Below are 27935 nucleotides of genomic sequence, written 5' to 3' on the forward strand. Positions count from 1 at the left end.
TATGATTCATTGGTGGATCACTCCCGAATTACCACTATGTTTTCTCCTTCTCGAACAATTTCCAGAGGTGGAGAAACCTCTTACAAGCTTTAGAGTGATTATAAAATGGGCATAAGAATAAAAGAAAGAAGTGTTACACGGAGGCTCAGAATGCTTGCAATATATCTAGGAAAATTAGCTCTTAAACAAGCTCCTTAACCTGCATTTTATAGCCTTTATTCATCTAGCTTCTCTTGTTTATGACTATTCTGCTGTGTTAACATTGATCGGTCGACTAGAATGCTCTCAGTTAATTGATGATGTACTGTAGTTGTTAGCCAATGCAATCATTGTCACACAACTTGTTCCCATCAACAACTCTCTCTATCTTTTTTATTGTAGCAATAGTCAATTGGACTTGGTTATTGGTCAGCTGATCCCAAATCAGTCAACTCGGCTATGAACACAAGACAAATAGAAACATTTGATTGATGGTTGAAGCCCTTGAGTCGACTTAGACACCAATTGGTTGAAGGCACCACTTTTTAGTCGACTAATATGTAGAATGCAACCATCCTAATTATTGAGTTCGCTTATGTTGAGATCTATCCTCTCCTAGGTATATGTTCTCTTAACACTCAATTGATTAAGAGTTATACTTGTGCCTGGAGGCCATCTTTTGTCATGCTACTAGTCCCTCGGATGCCTCGAGCCCTCAACTCATTCGATGTGCCATTGACCTCAAGTTATTAACTGATCTTGGTCACATCAAGTGGTTTCCTTGTGTATTTCTTCAAGTCTTACATGACTCAAATGATATATTAAATAGCAAATGATCCTAATTTAAACTATTTATCCAAACATCAATAATGATTGATCTCAATCGCCTAGTGGTCAAGTGTGCTAGCAGATGAGACCTCCATTGAGATTTTTGGGGCAAATCAACCTTGTTGTTACCTTATAGGTGATAACTTCATATAGTTTTATACAAGGTTTAAAATATCGAGCCGTGCCGAGGTTTCGGTCCCGGACCGGAACGATACAGTTTCGGTATCATATTGTACCGTGCTAGTATAATTTCGGTATTTTTAAAATATAAAATATATTAACTAAAATAAAAAATTTAATCTAAATATTTAAAAATATAAAATAAAATATTTTTAAAAAATAATAAGATAATTTTATAGATTTTAATAAATCCTATTTAAATTATCCCAACTATAGCTAGGAATTGATTATTAAAATCTCAATTAAAACCCTAAGTTAAATATCCAAAAAAAATCGCATCGCGACTGCAGCGCCTCGGTCACGGGCGGCTCACGCACGGAGGCGTTGCTAGGCCCACGCGACACCTCTGGAGGCGTCGCCGCGCCCGGGCGACGCCTCCGGAAGCGTCGCCCCGCCGGAATCGCTGGTGCCAGTGCTGTGCTGATGCCGGTGCGTCAACAGAACGAAAAATTTCGCCCGTATCGCGTGATACTGCTCGAAATTTCAAATCCTGGTTTTATATATAAAGGCCTATGACTATCAAGGCAAAACTTTTTTGAATAGTTAGTTTATGGTTTAAGTTTTTGCACCTATCTGGTAGGAATCATCTCTGTTTGCCATCATTTTGTAATTAATAGTTCTTAATGTTCAAGTGTAAACACCTAAGAACCAAATTTAGCAATTGGTTATAGTAAATTGTTGGCCAACTAATTCCTCATAATTTCATCCTCTTTCTTGTGGCTTATTTTCCCCACACTACACTATATTTGCAGATTAACCAAACAGTTATAGGTAGTAAAAAGGGAATATGTTGTTCCCATCCTAATTATTTTAGTAAGCAAGTCATAGGTGGCTAATTTAATCTCTTTAAACCCTTCAAAAATTAAGGTTTTGAATTTAAGAGTTGAGCAAATGAACTAGCAAAAGAATGTCTTTAATGGACGTCAAACATATACAGTTAGCATGGAAATTTTAAACTGGTTTGCATTGACAAATTTTGATTAGAAGAAATGGGTGAGGATCAGTAGATACTTTCAACATGGTTTACTTACTATTCCTTTGGGTGAGATGAATCGGCCCGTGGAGACATGGCATTGAGAAATGTTGAAACCTTGGCACATGTGTACAATGTCACAACAAATCTAGAGGTTAAAAAACTTGTAGGAGTGGTGGACAACAAAAATCAAGGTAAAGGATGAGACCCTTGTGCCACAACCCTTGGTCGAGAAAAGGAAGTACTTCCAAAGCCTTAAGTAAGCGATCATCTTATTATTGTCTTCTCTTCCTCCTCTTCTCCTTTCTTCCTTCTTCTTCTTTCACTTTCTTCCTTTTAGTTGTTGTTACCAACACTACCTCATACCGGCACATGGTTTGTTGATCAACATAAATATCCTACCATTTAGCCAATTAGTTAATCTAGGATTCACTAAAGCCCACAACAACCTTAAGCAACATACTGTCATCACTATTATAGAGTGAGCCATGAACTGAAGAATCAGTTTGTCTTCATCATCAATGGGTCATTTCCTCATAAAGGTAAGTTTAAAGTTGTATTCATTCATTCAACAAGTAGAATATGGTGGGAGAAAAAGAGTAGGGAATGACCATTGGAGCGGAAGGTAAGAAGCATGGTTTAACATTACAAGTCGTGCCGAGTTTCGATTAATGAACAGAATAATACAATTTCGATATCATATCATGTCATGCTTATACATTTTCAATATTTTTAAATATAAAATATATTAGTTAAAAATTATTTTTAATTAATATTTGATTGCTATAAATGCTTACTATTGAAGTTTTGATAATATCTTGTGAAATGTTTGATACATATTGAGTAAAAGCTGATTTAGAGTTAATTGAAGTCCACCAAGGAGACATGACACATAATTTTAAACTAAATTTAATTTGAATTTATTTTGATCGGTTTAAATTTAAACCAAATTAGTATATAAAATAATTTAGTTCATTAGTAGTAGTATATTCATAAAGTTAGAAATTATATTATATTTATTTTTCTTAATAATCTATCTCCTATATCCTTAAAGATTTTTTTCTTTATGTTTATCTCGTAGATATATAGAGAAGGAAAATAGATAATCATTCTTAAAGAGTTTTTTTTTCTTACTTACCTTATGAAGAGATAAAGGTGAAAAAAAATTAACCATCCTTAAAGAGGTTAAAGAGGGTTTTGTTTTTTGTTTACTTTTGTGGATGGATTGAGGGGGGGGGGGGGGGGGGGGGGGAAATTAATGAATAAAGGAAGGAAAAAATTAATAAGGAGAAAAAATAATGGATGAAAGAGGTAAAAAAAAAAAAGAAGGAAAACATAACAGGGGAAAGAATTTACCTACTAAAAATAAAAAATTCAGTCTAAAATTAAAAATAAAAACTAGTAAAATATTTTTTAAAATAAAATTTAAAAAAATTGTCTCAGTCGGCCACGGGGTTGCAACATCCATTGTGATGCCGCGGAGGCGGCCACTAGGAGACCGTATCCATTGCGATCTCCCAAGTTCGTCATGAGATCGTGGTGTCGATGTCAATGTCAGTCGGCGAGCGAAACACTAAATTCCGCCTGTGTAAAAAGAAATTATTGGTGACTAGCATGGGTAAAACTTTACTTAGAGGTAAAATTTATTAAAGTTATTTCTTTGGAGAGAGTGGAAAAGAGGAGAGTAAAAATAAATGAAAATGACAAAATATCCTCATTTTTAACCTCTATCTCCAACCCAAGTTTCTATACTTCTTCAAGTTTGTTGTTTATAGCTACTTGCTACTTGCAAAAATGGAGAGAGAGCAACATCGAGCTTCTCATATTCTATAAGAACTCCTTCAATAGTCATCTTTGACATCATCATGTTCATCATCATCCTCTTTTTAGGTGTCAATGATAGTTCCCTTACAATTACCATCAAGTACCTAGGCTAGTCCTCATCACTTGCAATAATGTAAAGCTCAAAGGTGTATAGCAATGAGGAGGACGTGGAAGTGATCACACCTCAATTGAGCCCTCTTCTTAAGGATGGGAACACTCATTCCAAATATTCACAATTCTATCAGCATGTGCTTTGTGCCATTGAGCAGATTTCAACACCAAAGCACTAAACATTGCTCATGATACATCCACATTCAACAATCATGGATACAAGAGCAATATACATACAAGTATATAATGAAGAAGAATGATATATTACAATGTATATGACTAAAATAGCATCTAATTAGTCATAAGGTTTAATGTAAAAAAGACAAAGTACAATAAGTTCTATAAACATAAAAGTAAATGCAAGTAAAAAATAACAATGCATCAACTAAAACTCTCCGATCATGCAAAACTTTAAAACTTGTAGCAACAATCCAGAGCAAAGATAATAGCGTGCCTAATATCTTGACTCGACATCCCTATCACTTGCATAAGTCTAATTTAGAGGCAAACATAAGAAAATGATGTGAGGTAGTAGGAGGGTTTCACAAGATATCGAAGCAACAGGTAGACAACAAATATATAAGAAAGGTAAATAGAGATACCATATTGCAAGTTCAACCATCACTATAGTCATAGAATGTTTGACTCGTACATCATGTAATACTCCATGCTCAATGCAAATTACTAATAATCATCATTAAAGGAGTGAAACTCCTTAATGACCTAAAGGGATCTCTAGCATAAAGTCATCACTAAATCATATAATCCTCGAGTTAGACACCAATAACCCCCTAGTTAGCCATCAATGAGCCAAACTATCACACACCGAAATATTCACAAATTTATATGATACTCTTGTTAAGCATCAATGACTTGAAATGTCACATAACCGCCCTATTAATACTTTTGAAGTCACATGATCCTTAGTAGGAATCAATGACACTTATAGTCTTATGCCCTACTATCAATGCTCAAAGGTACTTCACTAAAGGATAGTCTAGTGCACGAAGCTCCTGCCAGTGCGGGTCCCGGGGACTATTGTACGCAATCTTACCCTATACAAGAGGTTGTTTCCGAGACTCAAACCCGTGACCTCTAGGTCACACGACAACAACTTTACCGTTGCGTCAAGGCTCCCCTTCACTCAAAGGTACTTCACTAACCATGTGAAAAGCTTCTCGGATAAGTCCAAAATGCATATAACTCCTCTCATCGTACCCCTAACTCATCTCATGGTTCAAGGATAACAATTATATTATAGCTTCTTCATTTTAGGGCAATGTGCATCAATACCACATGCCTAGTAATATCCAACAACAAAATTCTATAGATATACACCATTATTAGCAAAAGAGCAATAATTAAGCATGCACCAACTTTAGCAATAGGAATAACATCACTTAACCTACAATAGCAAAATCATAAAGATACTATAAACATGTATCAAGATAAATTATATATGAAGTGGAAGATGCCTAGATGGCCATCACTATAATCATGCAAGATTCAATCGATACTTTATTTACAACTCTATGCTTAATATTCCACTTGTTGTCAAGTCATGTGACCCCCATTTAGGAATCAATAGTCATTGTTGTCACACTCCTCTATATCTATGAAGTCATGTCACATCGAATTAGAAATTGATAGCCCGAACCATTACATGTGTAATACTCCAGAAATTTTTCGATACCGTAGTTAGGCAACACGAGTTTAATTGCCATGTGCCTCGAAATATTATTTAAGTCATATGATATTCCAGTTAGGCACCAACAACTTGAATCATCTTGTGCCTATCAACATGTCTAAAGATACATGATTCCCTTAGATAGATATCAATAACCTAAATGTCATATGCCCTACATATTCCTAAAGTCATGCAATACTCTAGTTAGGCATCAATAGCCCAAACCATCACATGCCTATAATATTTCTCAAGTCACATGATACATGGATAGGCATTAACAACTCAAATCGATTGTATATCTCGTAATATCCTTGAAATCTATGATACCTTGGTTAGACATCTTGACCTTTATCATCACACACGCCATATTCTTAAAGATACATGAACCTCAATTAGAATCAAAGGTACAAATAGTCATCTGCCTCATCAATACCTAAATGCATTCTAATCACTAGGCTAAATCTCCTTGGATTAGTTAAAAAATCATGTAACTCCTCCCATTAGACTATAATTGATCTCATGCCCTTTGTATAACAATTACACTACTGATTCATCATGTCAGGGCAATATGTCCCTATACAACATGTTAATATGACATCATGTAACAATAGAAATCTATAGACATGCATTATCATTAGGAAAAAGGAAGTATTAGTCATGCATTATCAACCACAATATATATAACATCACCTAAAATAATAAAGATACTCTAAACATGGAGCAAGTAAATGGTAAGGAAGATAAGTATAAATGTTATCGTTCAACTATTTAGAATGGCACTAGTGAAAGAGCTGAAAGGGTAATGGGTCTCTACTGAGTTAGTGCCTCAACTGGTGCCCCTATAAGTTGTTACTCCTAAGGTAAGGTTATGACTTACTCACAATCTCTCTCCTTAGTTTCCAACATAAAAAAGTCAACCTCATATTTGTTATAATCGTCACCATTGGTACAATCAGTCAAACAACATCCACACTCAATATACACCTTTTAACCAACCTACAGACCTTAGATAAGGAAGTTGACCCTCACAACATGATTGGGTGGAGCTCCTTATTGATTGTGGTGATATAACACACTAACAATTGTCTCTGTTGATCAATCCTTCCCAATGATTCATTGCTTTTCACTTAATCCTCTAACTCGACATATATGTTTCTAAACAAGTAGGGATCCACCTTGAAAAGAGGGTTTGTCAACGATGAAATGTTGATCTAAAAATGATGTTTTTATCTCCTTGTAATTTTGTTGTCCTAAAACAAAATTGAAAGAATCTTGTGGAAAAGTATTAATGAAAGAGACACCAACTTTTTGATCCCTCAACAACTTAGAAAGTGATAGCTTAGCCAAAGAAGGATAAGGAGTAAACAACTAGTGGCTCGCTAATGCTTGTTGCTCTATGTCAAACACAAAAAGTGTTGTTTTCTCATTGTCAAGTCCACCACACCATTAGTTGTCGAGGTCCTAATGTTGCTCCGGACAAAAGAACACTAACCAAGTACTTGGAGTGGAAGAAGAAAAAACGTGGTCTATAGCTTGGGGAGGGTAATTATAGAAGTAAAGGATATAGATAGCTATCTCAAACTCCCCAAATTGTGGGCAGCATGACAGTTCTTCCTAAATATCCTCAATAATCTTCACATATCAAGAGAGATAACTATAAAGATTTCCAAATTAGACAAATGGAAGAAGCTTATAAAGATGGAAGGGGCCGCAAATTTTCAAAATAAAGGGGAATATTGTTGGATTTCCAAATCAAGAGATGAACTCCTCCCTATCCAAATTTAGAGGAAGATGATGTTGGCCATTCAAATTAGAAGGGGAGAGGGGGGAGACCAGTGGCCATGCAAGAAAGGAAAAGGATTACAAGATTGTAAAGCTAAATAGATTGTAAAGCGGAATAAAGTGAGCAGGGAGGAATGGCCATGTGCAGTTGGGAGAAGTGTGGATTAAATTTAATTAAATTCTCTTTCTCTCCTTGTTAAAGAGTTTGATTTGGTTCATCTAAACTGCTTGGTTCACTTCGATTTTATTTGTTCTCCCTTGATTTGAGCTTAGTTCGAGCTGAAGTCACATATGGTTCTAATTCGTTGCATTGTTAACACAAATACAAACTCAAATTTCGAGAATTAATGTGAATTTATCCTTCATTCTAGAAAATTCTTATTATCTTTTTTAATTTTCCATAAAAACTAAGTTATAACATCAAATTAGTCACCTGAAGCAAAAGATTAATTAGACCCTCATACATGTAAGATCCAACTTATATATTATGTATCGTTTCATAATATTATAGGATCATGAAGGGCCAACTAGAAAGGAGTAGGTGAATAAACCTTTCAAAAAATCTCACAATTATGAACTCAAATCAATTAATTAGATTCAAGTGCATGTGTCTGCTATGTAGTTAATGTGTTAAATATGCAACGAAGATAAGTAACAATAATCTCATTACTCAATGTAAAAAATAAAATAAATTGATAGAAAATTTTCTTGTTTCTTTTTTCCATTGAATAAAATAAAATAATTAGACAACTATATATAGAGTACAAATGTTTAAATCTGGAAACTAAACTATTCTAGGAAATTTACAAACTAAATTACAGTAGAATATAAATTACCATAATTGCAAGATTTACAATATCAAATTCAAATCACAATCAGATCTTTGTATCAGATTCTTCAATATGCCCCCACAAGATGGAGCTCTAGGAGGAGAGACCAATCTTGGTTATTAACTATTGGAAGCATATCTAGGGTAATAGTTTGGTGAGAGCATCTACTAGTTGATTCGTAGAAGACACGTGTAACTTGGAGATCACCATTCTAAACTTATTCACGAATGAAGTGATAGTCGAGAGTCGCATGCTTCATACGAAAGTGGAAAACAGATTAGAGCAGAGATTGATGGTACCCACATTGTCGTAGTAGATGACTGGCTTTTGGGATGAAGAAACGGCAAGCTCGCCTAAGAGAAGACAATCAAGGTAGTTCGGCAGTTGTGGCCACGACAGAGCGATATTATGCTTCAGTAGAGGATTGAGCAATAGTGCATTGTTTCTTCTAGCTTTGGAAAATAGGATTTCGTCCAAGATAGACAATATAAGTGTTAGTGGAAATAACGTCATCTTTGTTTCTGACTCAATCTGCGTCAAAGAAGGCATGTAGAGCAAGAGATGATTGATGATGAAGTAGAATGCTTTGATCAATGGTGCTGCATAGATATCTTAAAATGTGTTTGACAACATTCCAATGCTCATTCGTAGGAAGATGCATAAACTAAGATAGCTTGTCAACCACATAAGCAATGTCAGAACGAGTAAGAGATAAGTACTGAAAACTATCTACTATAGTACAATACTCAAATAGATTAGACAGAGTTGTGTCGTCGCGAAGTGTAAGGTAAGCATGGTAGGTAGTAGTGTGCCAATTGGATGAGCATCTGTCATATTAGTCCAAGCAAGGTTAACAATGTAACGACGCTGAAAAAGTAACAAACCCAATGAATGAGGGAGTACTTCGAACCAAGAAAATAAGTCATGGGGCCAAGATCCTTAAGAGAGAACCGCTTGGCTAGTAGATCAATGAAATGTTGAACAACTATTGTGTCATTCTAGTGATGATAATATCAACATATACAAGAAGATATAGCGTGAAACTTGTACAATTGCGGATAAAGAGAGAATTATCTACAGTGGAATTGCGGAAGCCCAAAGTGATGAGAAATTGGTGTAATTGATTGTACCAAACGTGAGGGGCTTGTTTGAGACTGTAGATAGTCTTTCTCAATTTGCAAAACATGCTGAGGATAATCTGTATCAATAAACCTAGTGGTTGTATCATATAAACGCCCTCTATCAGGGTGCCTTGAAGGAAGGCGTTATTAACATTAAGTTGGCGGATGGACCAACTATGGCTGACCACAAGAGAGAGAACAAGAAGACGAACTATAGTTGGTTTGACAACAAGGCTAAACGTATCATGATAGTCAACACCAAGTCATTGATGAAAACCCTTGGCTACTAGCTGAGCTTTGTACCTGTTAATAAAATCATTAGTTAAATGTTTAATGTTATAAATCCATTTGCAACTAACTATATTCTGAGTTGATGACTTAGGGACCAGTTCCCAAGTGTCATTGCTAACAAGAGCATCAAACTCAACAAACATGGCTTGCCGCCATTTGTGATCCTTGAGTGCTTGGGTTACAGCGTGGGCTAGTTGAGCAAATAGGTTAAACTTGGTGATTAGTTTGTGGATGTTGTTATGAGAGCGGATGATGATGTGTGATGGTCAGGTTGAAGGCATTGGGGGGGGGGGGGGGGGAATGTTGGTCAGCTAGAGAAGTTGGGTTGGATATAACATTGGGAACAAGAGAGGCAAGAGCCTCTGGGTCTGAGGTAGGTAGGGGTTAGGTTAGTGATTGAGGTGGGGCTGAGAGTGAGAGCTTGATTGTAGGTTTTGGATAAGTACCGTAGAGCTAGAGGAGGCAGCCGAAGGTGTTTGTGCCTGAGAGAATCACAGGGCGGAAGTAGAATGGGAACTGAAAGCCAAGTGGAACTGGTAGACTCATCCGGATGAGGAAGGGTAGGTTGAAGACTAGACATAGAAAAATAGACTCAATTAAGTGAACATGATGAGAGATATAAACTTTCAAGATGGTGAAATCATAACACAGATAGACACTTTGAGTGAGATAACCAAGAAAGACACAAGATGCGGTCAAGTTTGTGAGAAGAGTAGGGATGAAGTTAGGGTTAGTAGAGACGCGCAAAGGCATGAAGTTTGGAGTAATTGGGAGGACAGCCAAATTGTGGTTAGGAGACATCATATGAAGAGTTGTAGTGGGCAGGCGATTGATGAGGTAGGTTGCCGTGGAGAGGCATAGGACTAGAAGGTAAGAGGCAAAGAGGCATGAAACAAGAGAGCAAAACCAATTTGAACAATGTGACGATGACGACACTTAAAGAAACCATTGTGTTCCAGTTTGTGAGTGATGTAGGAGGATTCGTTGGATCTTTTTTATCTATTTTTAGTAATTTTCAGGATTTTTAGTAATTAGAATATTTTTGATAATTTCTATCTTTTGTATTTTATGATTTTGAGTTCATTTATGATTTTTAGGATTTAGAATCTATTAAATATTTTTTCCTCTCTGTTAGAAATTTTTTTTCTTTTGCATCTTAGAGTTTTGGGTCTATTTAAATAATTATTTAGTTGATGTCATGGTATATTTTTTGGATTAATAATGTTTTTCGGCATTGTTGTTTGTTTCCCTATCTCCTAGTCTTCTTTTGAATCAACAGGTTTAGAATATTATTTTCAGCGTTCGTTGTGGAACCAATAGAATCAATACTACTCGCAAGATAATTGCTATCTCACCTGACATTAGTTGGTATTACAACCCTCTTAAATTCCATGGATGGTCATAGTCATGATCGTGGTTGTGACAGGCAGCTTTCAGTTGAACAAGCCTCGTACTGTGATAGTAGCATCCAAGACGAGATACTTAAAAAATCTATAGAGATAAGTTACTGAGTTATCCCAGCATCTAGCATGTAGGGAATCCTATGCGACAAATAACAAAATTCGCAGTGGATATAGGATCCCAACGAGCGATCCATGCAAAAGAAAACTTCGTACGAAGTTCGATTTATCTATCTAATAGATCTATACCTTTGAAGCATGCCCTTCGCTTATCTTGCTTATCCTCCGTTCGTCGGATTTCTTGCACGTTCAAGCGTCCGTGCCTCTATGCGTATCCACACGAACATGATCTCAAGCTTCGAAGAAGAATCGCCTTTGTGGTGTTAGCCACACCAGGAGATTCGGCCAAAACAAAGAGGAAGAAAAAAGGTGTTCGGCCAAGAGGGAGAAGATAACTCAAAATGCCTTGTGCACTTTTGAAAAATACAAGAAAAACCTTTTATATTCATCTCATGAATATGAAGGGTTTTTGCCTCTTTAGCTTTCCCACATTAAAGCCAATTAAAATCTAAATAGAGCACATATTTCTCATGTTAGCTCTTCATCTTCTCTTTATCCAATGAAGAGAAAAACTCTTGGTCTTCCTCTATTATTAATTCATTAAATATTTTAATGAATCAATATCTCATTCAAATTTGGTTGAGTCTAATTTAAATGAGTCTAACTCAAATTAGACTCAATCTCATAATCCAATTGGATTCACTTGAGTCTAACTCAATTAATCTAATTCGGATCATATTTTAGTTAAACTAAAATCAATCAATCTTTGAAGCATCGTATCCTTTGTGTGTGACCTAATAGGTTCTCATAACATTGGTAATGTGTCTAAACCGCTTTAGACACATAAGCAATGAGCAGCATCTAACAATGCATCATTGCTATTCAAGTGACGAGAAAGTCGAGATCCGACCTAACCTTTTCGTGACTACTATAATGTATGATGATGTCCTTTTATCCTCGATATCTAGATTGATCAATGAGACATAGACTGTGTCATCCTCGATATCAATCTTTTATTTTTTTTGATCCCAAGCAAATAAGCTCAATATCTCATATTGACTTATTTGAAGCATGACCATGCATTTAGTAGTTTTACTCGATCAAGGGATCCACAGATATCACTCCCGTCATATGGGAGGGATAGATCTCATCTACATCACTCACATCCCTTCGCATAATTCGTTACATACCTAGTGATCGCCTTTATAGTCCACCCTGTTACGGTGACTTTTGACGATACCAAAGTACACAACTTCTTATGTAGGGAACCGTAGTGACTTCAGGTCTAAGGACTATTCATACCAATAGTCACATGAGAAAGTTTATGACACTCATATAACGATCTATGAAACTTTCTCATGGCAGATCAATTCAGTATATATTCTTTAATATATATTTATGTGTCAACGTGATATCACATATCCATGACTTGTGAGATCAAGTCATTAATTGACCTACATGCTAAGTCTTAATGTATTAATATTGTCCTTGAATATTAATGCTTAACTAGGAATAGTTAAGAGTAGTGTTCTCTACATTATCTCACTATCAATTCAACTAATTGATATGATGTAGATTAGAACCTACTACTCAAGGATATTATTATATTTAGTTATTTGACACAAACATGAAGTAAATATAATAATTAAAATTTTCTTTTATTAACAATAGAATATGATACAAAAGTCCCTAGTCAATCATCACATAATTGGCTCTAGGGCTACTACTAACAATCTTCCATTAGTACTAGTGTCAATCACTGTAGTATTTGATACCCAGTGACCTAGTGTGACCATCATATTTCCTCTGTGTCAAAGCCTTAGTTAAAAGATTTATAATGTTAGCATCAGTCGGTACTCTGCATATCCTCACATCTCCTCTATCGATGATCTCTCAAGTGAGATGGAAGTGTCGTAGTATGTGTTTGGAACGCTGATGAGAGTGAGGTTCCTTAGCCTGTGCAATAGTTCCATTGTTGTCACAATAGAAGTCTATTGGGTCCGCTATGCTAGGAACCACCCCAAGCTCTACAATGAACTTCCGGATCCAAACAACCTTATTTTGCTGCATCAGACGCAGCAATATACTCGACTTCTGTTGTAGAATCTGCAACTGTGTTTTGCTTCGAACTCTTCCAACTTATAGTGCCACCATTCAAGCAAAATACATACTCTGACTGCGATCTGGATTCATCCTTAGCAATTTGGAAGTTTGCATCACTGTAACCCTTTACAGTTAGCTCCTCATCACCTTCAAATATCAAGAAATATTTTTTTGTCCTTCGCAAGCACTTAAGAATATTCTTGACAGTTGTACAATGACTTTTACCTAGATTTGATTGGTATCTGCTCATCATGCTCAACGCATACGAGACATCGGGGTAAGTACATAGCATGACGTACATGATAGACTCTATAGCATATGCATAAGAGATTTAATCCATGCGGTCTCTCTCCTCCTTAGAAGAGGGACATTGAATCTTTGAAAAATTCACACCATGTGACATTGGCAAAAATCCCTTCTTAGAATTCTACATGGCAAAATGATGTAATACCTTGTCAATGTATGTACTCTGACTTAGGTCAAACAATTTCTGAGATCTATCTCTATAGATCTTGATGCCTAGAATGTAGGCTGCTTCACCTAAGTCCTTCATTGAAAATAATTCCCTAACCATGTCTTTATATACTATAGTGAAGGTATATCATTTCTAATGAGGAGTATGTCATTTACATACAAGATCAAAAAGATAACTGTGCTCCCACTAACCTTCTTGTAGACACAAGGTTTATCTTCATTCTTGATGAAATCAAACTCTTTGATCGCATCATCGAATTGAAGATTCCAGCTTCAAGAAGCTTGCTTTAGCCCATAAATGAACCTTTGTAACTTACATACTTTTCCAACATTCTTTGGATTTACAAAACTCTCAGGTTGTGTCATGTACACATTCTCGAGTAGGTTTCCATTCAAAAACGCGGTTTTGACATCCATCTGCTAGATCTCATAATCATGGTAAGCTGCAATAGCAAGTATGATCCGAATAGACTTAAGCATCGTAACTAGTGAAAAGGTTTTATCATAGTCAATATCATGAATTTGCTTGAAGCCTTTAGCTACCAATCGTTCTTTATAGATATGCATAAGACCATCCATATCAGTCTTTTTCTTAAAGATCACTTACATCCAATGGGTTTGATTCTCTCAGGTGGATCAACCAAAGTCCATACTTGGTTAGTGTACATAGATTCCATTTCGGACCTCATGGCCTCTAGTAATTTCTCAAAATCTGGGCTTCATCATAGCTTCCTGATAGGATGTAGGGTCGTTCAACTCAACAAGCATAATATCATCGTGGTCAGACAAGAGAAATGAATATCTCTCAGGCTGATAATGTATCCTATCATATCTGCGAAGAGGTTGGTTTACTTGAATAAGTTGTTGCTCTACAACTTCTTGTGCAACAAACTCATGATCCACAATACTTTGTGATGCTTGTTCAATTTCCATTGAGGCCTCAGTGTTATTTTCTGTATCTTGAACTTCTTCAAGATAGATTTTACTCTCACTGGTTCTTTTAGAAATAAACTTTCTTTCTAGAAAAATATCATTTCTAGCGATAAACACTTTGCTTTTTGTGGGATTGTAGAAGTAATATCCCTTCGTTTCCTTGGTATATCCTACAAAATAGCACTTATCTAATTTGGGGCTTTTGTCTGAGACTTCTTCGAACGTAAGCCTCATAACCCCAAATCTTCATAATAAAAATATCTTAGGACTCTTCCCAGTCCATATCGTATATGATGTCTTTATGACGACTTTTGATGGAACTCGATTAAGTGTGAAAATAACCGTCTCTAGAACGAATCCCCAGAAGGAAGTAGGAAGATCTGTCTGACTCATCATAGATCGTACCATATTTAATAGAGTACGATTCCTCCTCTCGGATACACCATTCCACTGTGGTGTTCCAGGTGGAGTGAGTTGGGATATGATCCCACACTCAATCTAGATGGTCACGAAACTCTTGGCTAAGGTATTCACCACCTCGATCTGATCGAAGTATCTTAATACTCTTGCCCAGTTGGTTTTGTACTTCACTCTTGAATTCTTTGAACTTTTCAAAGGATTCCAACTTGTGTTTCATGAGATACACATAGTCGTATCTACTGATATCATTAGTAAAAGTAATAAAGTACTGATAACCTCCTCTAGCTGCTACATTGAAAGGACCACATACATCAGTATGTATGAGTCCTAACAAGTCAGTAGCTCTTTCGCCGTGTCCACTAAAAGGAGTCTTGGTCATCTTGCCTAGAAGACAAGATTTGCATGCCTCAAATGATTCAAAATCAAATGAGTCTAGAAGTCCATCCTTATGGAGCTGAGATATGCGACTCTCATTTATGTGACCCAAGCGACAATGCCAGAGATATGTTTGGTTCAAATCATTTGGTTTGAACCATTTGATATTTATGTTATAGATTGAGATTTTCTAAGTCTAGAACATAGAGTTCACTCATCAGAGGTGCATTACAATAGAACATATCATTTAACATTATAGAACAACATTTGTCCTTTATGATAAATGAAAAGTTTTCTTGTCCAAACAAGATATAAAAATTATGTTCTTAGTTAATGCAGGTACAAAATAACACTCCTCTAGTTCTAAGACAAGCCCAGTGGGCAAAGATAAGGAATATGTTCCTACTGCTATAGCAGCAACTCTTGCGTCATTGCCTACTCGTAGGTCCACTTCGTCCTTTGTCAATGCTCTAGTTCTTCGTAGGCCCTGCACATTGGTACAAATGTGAGACGCACAATCGGTATCTAATACCCATGATGAAGAAATAGATAGATTGACTTCTATAACATATATACCTGAGGCAGAAGTCTCACTTTCTTTTCTTCTTGACTTCCTCCAGGTAAAGCTTGCAGTTCCTCTTCCAATGTCTGGTCTCACCACAATGGAAGCAGGTTCCTTCCTTAGCCACCCCGCCTTTGGGTTTCAGTGCAGAAGAGTTGGCCTTGCCCTTGGCTTGGGTCTTACCCTTACCTTTGGGCTTCCATTTGCCTTTGCCTTTCTGTACCATCAGCACGGTACCAGGCTTAGTCTTTTTGAGATTGGGCTCAGTAGTTCTTAACATACTAAGCATCTCAGGCAATGACTTGTCAATTTTGTTCATGTTATAGTTCATGACAAATTGACTATACCCTTCCGGCAATGATTGCAGGATAAGGTCAGTGGTCAATTCTTGGCCCAGTGGAAATCCTAGTCTTTCAAGGTTCTCCACATACCCAATCATTTTGAGTACGTGAGTTCCTACAGGAGTTCCCTCTTGCATCTTGCATGCAAATAGGGCCTTAGACACCTCAAACTGCTCGTGCCTAGCTTGCCCTTGATACAGTTGCTTCAGGTGCTCAACCATATCATGAGCATCCATGTTCTCATGTTGCTTCTGAAGCTCAGAGTTCATGGTAGCAAGCATAAGGCATGATACATCCAGTGCATCATCCTGATGCTTCTTGTAAGTATCTTTTTCCGCACGAGTAGCGGTAGTGGCGGGTGCTTCAGGAAGGGGTTGCTCTAGGACGTACAGTTTGCGTTCTTGCTTGAGGACGATCCTCAAGTTTCTGTACCAGTCTAGAAAATTTACTCTGTTGAGCTTGTCCTTCTCAAGGACAGATCGCAGAGAGAGAGAGTATTCGACGTATTTGACGACATGGTGATCTACAACATTAAAATGCATAAATGAGTATCATATCTAAATCATTTAATTAGACCTTTAATTAAATGATGCTCCCACTGAATCGTAGAGCTTTGGTAGGGGCTAGTCATGGATGTAGGTAACCACAGTTTACCCACACTACTAGCTCCAAAACCAATAGCGACAAGATTCATGTGGGACAAGATCCTCATTATACCTCATCTTGAGTTAGCTTTGGCTAATCGCCCAAGACTTAGTATAATTAGGTAGGCAACATGTCAATTACATCTTATGCAACTCTTGTGAACAAAGGGTCAAAATCCATATTATACATCATCTTGAGTTAGCTTTGGCTAATCGCCCAAGACTTAGTATAATTGTTCTTTAACCCAACTTTTTCAACTTTTGGGATATGCCTCTAAGTTCTCAATCCAATTGAGGTAACTTAGTTAAGTCTAACCCAAAGTTCGATAGTGGGACATCACAATTGTCCACTCGCACTCTACCAAGATAAAATGTGTCACTTTGCTTTGGCAAATCCAACAACAAATGATCGAGGTAGTAGTGAGTATCAAACTTTGGTAGGCATATCGAGTTGACTTAATTAAGATAAAATTATTATCTAAACATGCATCACATACACACATGACATATATCAACATATAAGCATAAACGTGACATGGTTATGGCCCATATACTACGATCCTCTCAAGCCAATGAGAAGATCGAATGGTCAACCTAGGGATAGCATCTTCTCCAAGTGCTTCCTTCGGTCGTCATGTGTCGTCGGCATCCTTCTTGTAACTTCATCCTCCAATGGACTTTCCACTCCTCATTTTATACATTACAAAATAAGAAAACTCGAGTTACATTCGAGTCTAAATCTATTTTTTTTACAACTAGAAAAATAGAGATGAAGGCACGACACGCAGACCATATTATGAATTACATTACAACATGCACATACACACAACCACAATCATATTGGGGTTAAGGGTCATAACCATGCACCATGGCATCCATCACACAACAAATAGATCTAGGACATCAATTTTATTATGCTTGCAAAAATTAGTCATAAGCCAAAATCTCACGGCGGTCCACTAGTCGGTTAGCGGGCGGGGTCAAGGGGGCAGCGCCCCTTGTGGAGCGCGCGGGGTAGCACCCCCAAAATAAAATTTATTTTGTTGACTCCTTGAATGAGTCACTGTAAAAAATTCATCAGAATGAACTGAGACCTCTCTTGTTCTGTTGATGCATCCTTGTGACAAAATCGCACAATCTGTTCACAACAAATCATGAAAGATTTTTCACAATCCGTTCTCAACAGACTGACGCAACCTCATCAACATGAACACCATAGGTTATAAAATTTTTATCAAATGCAATCGGACTATAGCATGTTGTCATATGTATGATGATGCTATAACCTTTTAGTTTGACCAACACAAACCTTCTTCAGTTTGCATCTGTTTGGGTCTTCAAATTTGAGGAGTGTTAGCTCCTGAAGTTTGTACTTCAATTTCAATATGGTGTGCAAATCGAATTGCTTAAATAGATTCATTTGGGATTATGTGAAATTCATAAAATGCAATACCTTTTTGTCTGCTGGAAATAAAAGGTGGTGTTTGGCTTAAGAAATTTTTATAAAAGATTATTTTTTAAAAAAAAATTAAAAGTAGAAAAAATAAAATATTTATAATTTACTTTTTTGATGCGTTGATATCTTTATTTCAAGGGAATGGTTTAATATTTATTTATTTTAAAATTTTAATATATTTAATGAGAATAGCTAGGAGATATAATTAGTGGAGATAAGTTTAATAATATTTTGATGAAAAATATTGATAAGGAAAACCTCCCCACAAAGCATACTCCAACTTGAATCATTACACCAATAATGATTTGGAGTTCTAAACTTTAGGAAATTTCAAAATCTAAGTAATGGGATTAAAGATTCAACTTTAAATATAAATCTCCCTCTTAATTTCATATTCTTTTCATTTTAGCATCTCTTTCATATTTTTATCAAGAAAATTACCTTTGAATGTTAACCTAAGCATATCATAGAGTTATGGATTGTTAAAATACCTAGGAGTAATACTAAATAACTTAAACAAATCTATTTAAGTCAAAAATATAACCATTAGTCGACTACTACTCTCTGCATCAGTCGATTGATCGTCTGAAAAACTACAATTTTAATTTTAAAATTAAATTTCGGATTTCAGAAAAGTATAAGTAATTCTATGAGTTTTAAAAAATTATGAAATTTTATACCGACATTACTTATGTTAAATGCTATTAGGTAAAAATAGTTTTCTAAGAAAATATATCTTATTTTTAAAGAATGATATAAAGTTAAAAACCATTGAAAATTTTAATTTTTCACTCTAACTTTGTATCAACCTAATCAATGATGATTTCTATCAGCAAATAGATTTCACCAAGGTTTTTAAAAATGATTTTCAAAGTCAATTTCCAACTATGATCTATAGGTTGAATGCACATTAGCTTTATCCATGATTGGTCATATAAATTTTATGTGTTTTGATGACACTTAGCTCAAATAGATGCACTAAATGAATATCTTGAGTTTTGCTCATCATCTTAATATCTCACTTGTATCTAATATATCTTAATACATATACAAGTTAATCCTATGGTTTTTGTAAGAAGTAAAAGTAACATTGTTCTTTACTCAACTGAGGGATCATGCATTTCTATCTAGATTTTCTAGATTTGATCATCCTATCTAGGATGCCAACTAATGTCATTATCCTTAATTAGAAGGAATTAAAAATAATGCATGATAATAAGTATGACATACAACAAATATATATTTCTTCAAAAAGAAAATCTATCATACTCAATGATGAATGTATGACATGACATGTGTCAATTTCAAACAACATATATCAAAATTAACAATATAGCAAGATGAATGTATGATATGATGTCATGATATATAATAAGACACACAAGTTGTAGGATCGTTGTAACATGCTAGAGGGGGAGGTGAATAGCATGTTGTCACTTTTTTCGTTCGTTCATTTTCTATCAAAGTACTTGCAGCGGAATTAGTAAACAAAGCACAGGGACATGTGAATTTTATTTGGTTCCTAACCCCCCCCCCCCCCAGGATTAGTACGTCTAAGGCCTATGTACGAGAGGTACCCATCCACTAGTGGTCTCCTTTTCGAACTTTGTTCGGAGGTGGAGAAACTCGTCTTACAGTCCGATAAACAATAACTTAAATTAAAGAACAGAAAAGACAAGTAAGAAAGAATAACCAAAATCTTGTTTGTCGATCTGGAAGTCCTGAGCGTCGTGCACTCCTTCTGGATCTTCCCCGGGTGCAAGAACTTGACCTCATTCGCGTTCAAAATTGTCGCTAGTTGGAGAGAAGAACTTGTAGATTAATGTCCTGGATGTGCATGTCGCCCCTCCTTTTATAGCATGCTCAAGTTGACTTGGGCCAATCTCAAGTCGACTCCACGTAAGCCCGATCCTCTTTTTTCGTAGCTGACTTGGCCTTCAGGTCGACTCGAGTCCTTGCTCAGGTCGACTCGAAGCTGACGTGGCATATCTTGATAAACGTTGGCTTCCGCGGCTCTTATCTGGTGCTCAGGTCGACTTGACTCCATCTCAGGTCGACTCCATCCACTCAAGTCGACTTCAGTGACCATTCAGGTCGACTGAAACTTTTTTGACTTCGGTTTGACTGGAGTTGACCCGGACTTGGTTCAGCTGTCTTTGTTTGCTTCACTTCTAATTTCTCCATCTTGCTTCCAGCTCCTGGTTCCTGCAAGACAAGCATACAAACAACCAAGCAACCTAAACCTTACCTTGTGGGTCTAACTTCGGATTTCTACCGAAATCCTGGGTTAGTCTGACGCCTACTGTTCCATTCTGGGAACGCGCCCTTATCCACTCCACTCGGGAGAAGTTTTGCCAACAAGTCTTTCTTGTTGGACTTCCCGCTTAGCCTTGGTCTCCGACCCCCAGGTCGGCTCGGTCCTCCAAACCAGACCAGCCCAGACTTCTGCTGCGACTCAGTCCTCCAGACGAGCCCAGACTTCTGCTGCGACTCAGTCCTCCCGACCAGCCCAGACCTCACCAACCCTCTGGTCCTCCTGACTGTACCTGATTGAATTTGGCCATGCTTCCCGATCCTCCTGACACTGCATGGACTTGCACCTGGTGCACTCAACCTGCTAAGACTTCTACCTGATCCTCCAAACTAGGACTTCCCTTTGCCTAGCCTACAACTAGGACTTTCCCTTGCCTAGCTTTACTCACCAGGACTTCCCTTGCCCGATCGTTCAGATCAGAACTTCCCCTGCCTAGTCTAACCGACTAGGTCTTCTCACTAGTCATCTGACTAGACTTCACTCACATCCACACATCCAAACATCAAGTCCTATTTGGATCAACCCTTGGTCAACCTGACCAGACCTAGGTGTATTGTCAAACATCGAAATTCTAGGCAAGATTTAGTGCTTCTTACACCAACTCAAGTATGATAATTATATCACAAAGAAAATACAAAGATTTTCATCTAAGTTCTATCAAGTAATCACTATACCAAAATATATGATTTGACATAAAAGGCCCTATCTCCCACGAATGTGCTAAAAATCCACACTTGACACATTTCATGATTCTATCCTATAGTGCCAATTTTAATCAACTATAGAACTCATTTCTTATTGACACACTAGAAAATCTTCCAAATAAGATTGAACCTTCATTCTCAAGAAATCACTATACCTTGAAAATATCCTAAAATATCACTTTTACTATGGTTAGGTTAACTACGCTTCCAATTATGGTTGACACACCTTATACTCATCTAGTATGAAGAGATCATACTCTTAGGAACGCAATACCTATTGGAGCTCCTTGGGTATATTAGATATTCACTAAGGATAACTTCCCTAGATACCTTTCTCATGACTTTTCTAGGTTTATTTGAAGCCTTAGTTGTGCCAGTCTCCTCAAGATCAATACTAGGGATAACCTCCATTGTAACCTTGACTTGACTTCTAGATATAGGATTAGTTCGATAATTATATGGAACCCTATGATAGGATGTTATATTTGCCTTGGACTTTGGTTTGTATCTCAAACCAATTTTGTCCTTAGATGAATTTTGTCTATCAAACCCTAGATTTTGTTCCTTTGACCCTTTAATTACATTTTCTATCCTTTTAAGGGTTTTCCTAATTTATTTAGTCTTGACCTCAAGACTTGATTTTCAACATCTAAATCCATAATTCTTGATTTTTCATTTCTTCCTTGATTATTTATCTTTATATGCATATGTCTAAATTGCTTAGGGTTTTTGCCTACATCCTTTTCCTATCCTTAGGTGGAGTAGGTCTAACATGAGATAACCTAAATTTTTATTTATGTTCACGGAGATTTCTAAGGTGATAAAATCTATTTCTAACATGCTCCTTGTTATGAAATAAGGAAATTGCATTAAATAATGATACTTTGGTTCTTATCTTAGGAATTTTCCCTAAACCCTATCCCCCCCCCCCCCCCCCCCCCCCCCCCCCCCCTTATTCTCTACCTGAATGTCTCACTCTTGGATATCAATTCTGATAATGTCCATATTGATTGCATGCGAAGTATACAATGTGCTCTTTGCCCTTTCGCACCAAGGGTTTGACTTTTTTTTATTTCTCCTTCATCTTGATTATCGATTGAGCATTATTCTTCGTTAATTGTGGGCACTTATTATTGTAGTGTCCTTTCTTCCCATACTCAAAACACATAATATGATCTTTATTTTTATGAATTAAAATTGATGTACCTTCATGATTTGGGGTAGCACATGATTTATCTCCATTGGCTCTGGATAGTAAGGGTCGGGTTCCTCTCATTTAGGTGTCAATGAGGTCTCCCCCTTAATCGTTGAGGTGGATGCTTCTTCGTCTTCCATCTCGGATGTTAAGTATCTCTCAACCTCTCAGTCATCATGCTCTAGTGTTAATGAATATCCCTCCTTGGGCTTGTCTTCACTTTGTGCCGATGATAGATCTTCATGGAGCTTGGCCACTTGCTCCATAGCTCCTTAGCATCTTGTATGTACCTATCTTGCACAAAATATTGTTAGGCAAACTATTAACTAGCAATTTAGTTACCTTTTCATTTGTCTCAGATTTTTAAACGTGTTTCTCATTCCATTTGTTCTTCCGAAGAGATTTTCCCTTTGTATCTTTTAGAGCTTCAAATCTTTCCATTAGAGCAAACCATTTCTCTATGCCCATCATCAAGAAATTTTTCATTCTTGATTTCCAATAATCGAAGCCTCCTAATCCAAATGGTGGAGGTACTCAAGTATCATATCCAAACTCATCTCAGGGATCCATTTTAACCTTGAGCTCTTTGAATGATTAATTCGAAGACTTGTTGGTATTGGAGGACTTCAAAAATATAGCTCATTCTTCTTCCTCTAGCTCTTGCTTCTTCTAGCGGTTAGTCCGATGAAGAATGACTTCGCTCTGATACCACTTGTTAGGATCCATATGAGCTAGAGGGCTGAATAGCTTCTATCGCTTCGTCTATTGAATGCATAGTAGAAAAACCTTGAAGTGAAGCTAACAAAATACGACGCTAACAAGTTTATTTTACTTGGTTCACCGCCTCCCAAGGCGGCTATGTCCAATGTCTAATCCGAATGACTATCACCACTAATCCTTCTTCTCAGATATCTTCCGAAGCAGAGATCTCTTGCAAATATGTGGTTACACACAACATAAGTAGATACAAGAGATAAAAGTAAATACAATGATAGTAAATTACTTTAAGCGTTTTTTGTTGCTTGAAATTTGCCTCTTATTGATTTGGGAATGCACTAACACTTCACTTTAGAACCTCTAAGAACCAACATTGAAAATCTTCTCGAACCCCTTTTTTTGTAGCCTTTAGGTCGGGGCTGATTTTCATCAATCAATCGACTGATTTTACCCATCAGTCAATTGATATACTATAGATTCGAACGTTATACTAACATGTCAACTTAATGGCTCCATCCATCTCAACTTCAATTGAATGTTCATTACCATCAATTGACTGCTCCATAATCAGTCGAATTTCGTAGTTGAATCAATTTACTTCTGTTCGATTCTTAATTAACATCAGTCGACTCATAATGTCATCAGTCAAGTTTTTCAATCAATTTCTGAAGTTTCTGTTCATTGCCATAGTGTCATTAGTCAACTGATCAAACTCATCAGTCAATTAATGCTATCAGTCGAGTTTTTCAATCAAATTTTGAAGCTTCTATATGTTGTAAAGTGTTATCAGTCGATTGATACAATCCATCAGTCACTATACTATAGGAATTTACTATATTGTTCATCGTACTATGGCAGTATTGTAGCTGTTGGTGCCCCGGTTAGTTTTGATGTGATCAATCTATTGATCAAATATCAAAACCAATTCGAATTCACTCGAATTTGATTAACCAAGTCAACTTTAATCAAAAGTCGATCATACCAACATAAATTACTTCAGATATTATTAAGTTTGGCCAATAAATTAAATATTTTATTTTAATCATGTTTTTTTCCTTAAAAAAATGAGTTAATTACCCTCTCCATACACGAGTTATCATCCATACCAGCTGCGATTCGAGATAATTTTTTTGCAAGAATAAAAACCTAATTCTAACAACTAAAATAATATTAAACACAAAGAGGCGAGGAAGAAAGAGGTGCCTTGCTTCCCCCAATTAATTAATAGCTCAACACTTTCAACCTAGTCAATCATGATCAACTGATTCTTCGCGTAGGGTTATAATTAATAATTTAATACCTAACTCATTTTCCTTCGTGTAGTGTAGTGCAAACAAACATACAATTATTACAGATTAATTTACAGTCTATCATTCAAGTATTAACTCAGTTATGCCCGTAGTATCTATCCTACTCGTAAAATCTAAAAACAGACAAAAACATATAGCAGATATATAGATCCTTACCTAGGCGATCTTTTCAACATGTGGATCGTCTAGGTCCCGTTCGATATGTTTCTGCATTATATTGGGCCGAAAATAACACGGATAATTGTACTAGACTGAACAAAGCTTGGTCAGTTATAAAAAAATGATAATCTCAGTAGCCACATCTCTGGGGGTGGCCGATCCGGTCCCACGGAAGTTTCACCAGGATAAATCGGGGCGCATACGGCGGCCAATCCAAATGCCCAGCATCCTTGATTGCGTTTCCCATTTGGAGGAAAATTCATGCAAATACGCCGTAGTTGGGAATCGAACCGCGGGTCCCTGGGTTACAATCCAGATGTCCTACCGTTGCACCATTGCCCCGGGGACAGCTTGGTCAGTTATAGATCTAACATGACATGATTCATTTCTTCACCGGTTGCATTAATTAAGAATGCTAGCTTTAGGTCAAGCTAAATTGTGAATAGTGTAACCTGATATTTACACCTCTAGAATTATCGCGCGCTACGCAAACCATCGAATATATATAAGTGTCTACTGGAATATGTGTCGTTCACTGGACCACTACGGGGAAACACTAGAGCTACATGCCTACCTCCAACGCTGATGCATTGTGTCTATGTTCATGATACCAAAATGGCTTTCCCATGAATGGCTGGAGGCAAAGGCAGTAAAGGAGGCATTAGGTTCTTGGGTTATTATGCACTTTGATATCAGCATGCAACTTTACTCTTCTCTTTCCAATTTTTTTAGGGTTTCGCCTTTATTTTGCATGGCATTTCATTTTTATTATTGGATGATAATGATGTTGTTCCAGTCAAAAAGATAGGTCAATTTGACCCTCAAAATACCCGAGACATTAGAGGAGGAATGCTATGGTGTTGCCCTTGGGGCATGATTGAGTTGGTTAATACGGGACAGATTTGTTGAAGTTGATAAAAATCGAATTTTGACGAAACCGAGGCAATGCCCTTTCTCGTAGTAGCCAACTACAGCTTCCGGATTTACTTCCTGACAGATGGTTGTAGAGCCGACCGTGTAGAACCGTTGGGTAACAGATTCCACCTTTTACTAAAGAAAAGGAACGCTATGGTGTTAAAGTATGTTTAATACATCTTTTAACATTGGTTCTTTTAAGCCCAAAGGATACTTGATGAATGTTTTCGGTGAGAGCAAAGCACACTCTCGATGTTATTCAGTTATTCATAGATCATGGTAGATGTATATAACGATGCTGAAAATAGAGTTATTCATTCTTGAGAGTACCATGCATTGCTTCATCAAGTTAGTATGAGTGAATCTACTTTTAATAATTCTTTTTAAGATCAAAACTTTTAATTTTGTCAATAATAATTAACATATATAATTCATGCTATTTGTCTTACAGTGCGCGACCTATGATCTCTAAAAATAATCCAATTTAATTAATTAATTAATCTGTAATTTAAAGTTTCTATTGCAATTACTAATAATTAAATTGCATAATTCATGCAGTATTTATTTATAATTTAATTAATGTTTATAACATTTGATTTAGATTCACATAAAATATCAATTGATTAATTAATTAGAATTGTAATATAATAATATTTTTAAAAATCACTAGCAATGAACCCTACTATTTAATGCTCTTCCATCTTATATATTCATTTGTTCCTCCATCAAGGTGCTTCAACCATTCTTTCATTACTCATCCATTTGTTTGTTCCTTCTTCGTATCTCTTATACTTGTTATAAAGGAATATTTGAATTTTCAGCTCCTTCAAATCGATCACTATCTTTTGATTCAACTGGTCGGCTTCAACCAAAGACAATGAAGAATTTGGTGCACCAAAAGACAGCGATCATCATATATTGATAGTATTATCTTGTAAATAAATACCTATATATTATATATATTTTTATTTGATGATAAGGTGTCCTCGTATCATATAATATCAGAGGCAAAAATATAAATAAAAATAAAAATAAAAATCTTTAAGGTGGGAGTGACAAATTAAATTTAATTAACCCTCCTAATAATGAGGATATATGAATTTGAACCTGCCATCTTTGCCAGAAAAGATTATCAAGATGAACATCCACTGAGATAGAATCATAAATATGTTCAAACATATATGTCAACATACTTGGTACATTGTGATTGCTCCGACCAATATTAGATCACCTTATCTTTTCTAATATTCCAAATTCTATAAATTTAAAAATTTGCAAATTCATCAAGAATGATTTGCTTTAAATCACAAGACTTATCATTGTGATTTAAACTTAATCAAAGGATAATGGTTTTGGAATTAGTTAATTGGTTGAAATTTTAACTTCATTTTCTTATGCTTTGTTAGTTGAAATGTAGTAAATTTCACTAAATTGGTGCGATTCGAAACCAATTTAGTTTGATTAACTCAAATTTTATTGCGTATACATAAAAAGGGGACCACTCTAGAACCTCTGTCTTAATTTCATATAAGTAATGGGTCGCCGTCTCACCTTTTGTTTATATATAACTGAAAATCTAAGGGATAAGATCCCTTTATATCGAAAGCTCCACAATTTGTAAATAATCATCACTATTCCGATATCTATTTGACGATTTATTCATGTCATTAATTAATCTTCCCAAGCTTCTCATCCAAAAGGAAGAATATTGGCTTAGAATGCTTTCGGAACATAGCTGAGTTGGTTACAACGAAATAGAATTACAGAAGAGAACAAAAATCCGAATACCCTTCTTTCGTGGACTATAATTTTTTTATTTACTTTTTCATATATGATTTTTTTTATTTACTTCCTCATACATGATCGAGAAATCAACCGTGTGGGACTAGAGTGGCAGTAGAATATTGACTAAAAAAAGGACTTTTGAGAGAAAAGAAATACATAATTTCAAATCATTCATATAAATATATAATTTATTTTCAGAGCAAAAAAATAATATAATTCTTTCAAAATTTATTGATAATGGTGATCAAACGTGTTGTTGATTGCGGCATGGCATCAAGACGTAGTAATGTAGCATGGTTCCCATATGAACAGTGCCGCCGGAGCTCGCCGCACCTCCTCATCCTCTGCAGCGCCTCCTCGCGCTTTCGCCGTTTGGCGGTGAACATCATCTTGTCGTCGGCGGTGCCGCCGTGATTGATGTGAGCTTCTTCCGCTGCCGCTTCTTCGCACTGGTGATTCGTG

Source organism: Curcuma longa, chromosome 15 (assembly GCF_044706935.1).
Source record: "Curcuma longa cultivar G26 ecotype Majalengka, Jawa Barat chromosome 15, ITB_CL_G26_1.1, whole genome shotgun sequence".
Classification (NCBI taxonomy): Eukaryota; Viridiplantae; Streptophyta; class Magnoliopsida; order Zingiberales; family Zingiberaceae; genus Curcuma; species Curcuma longa.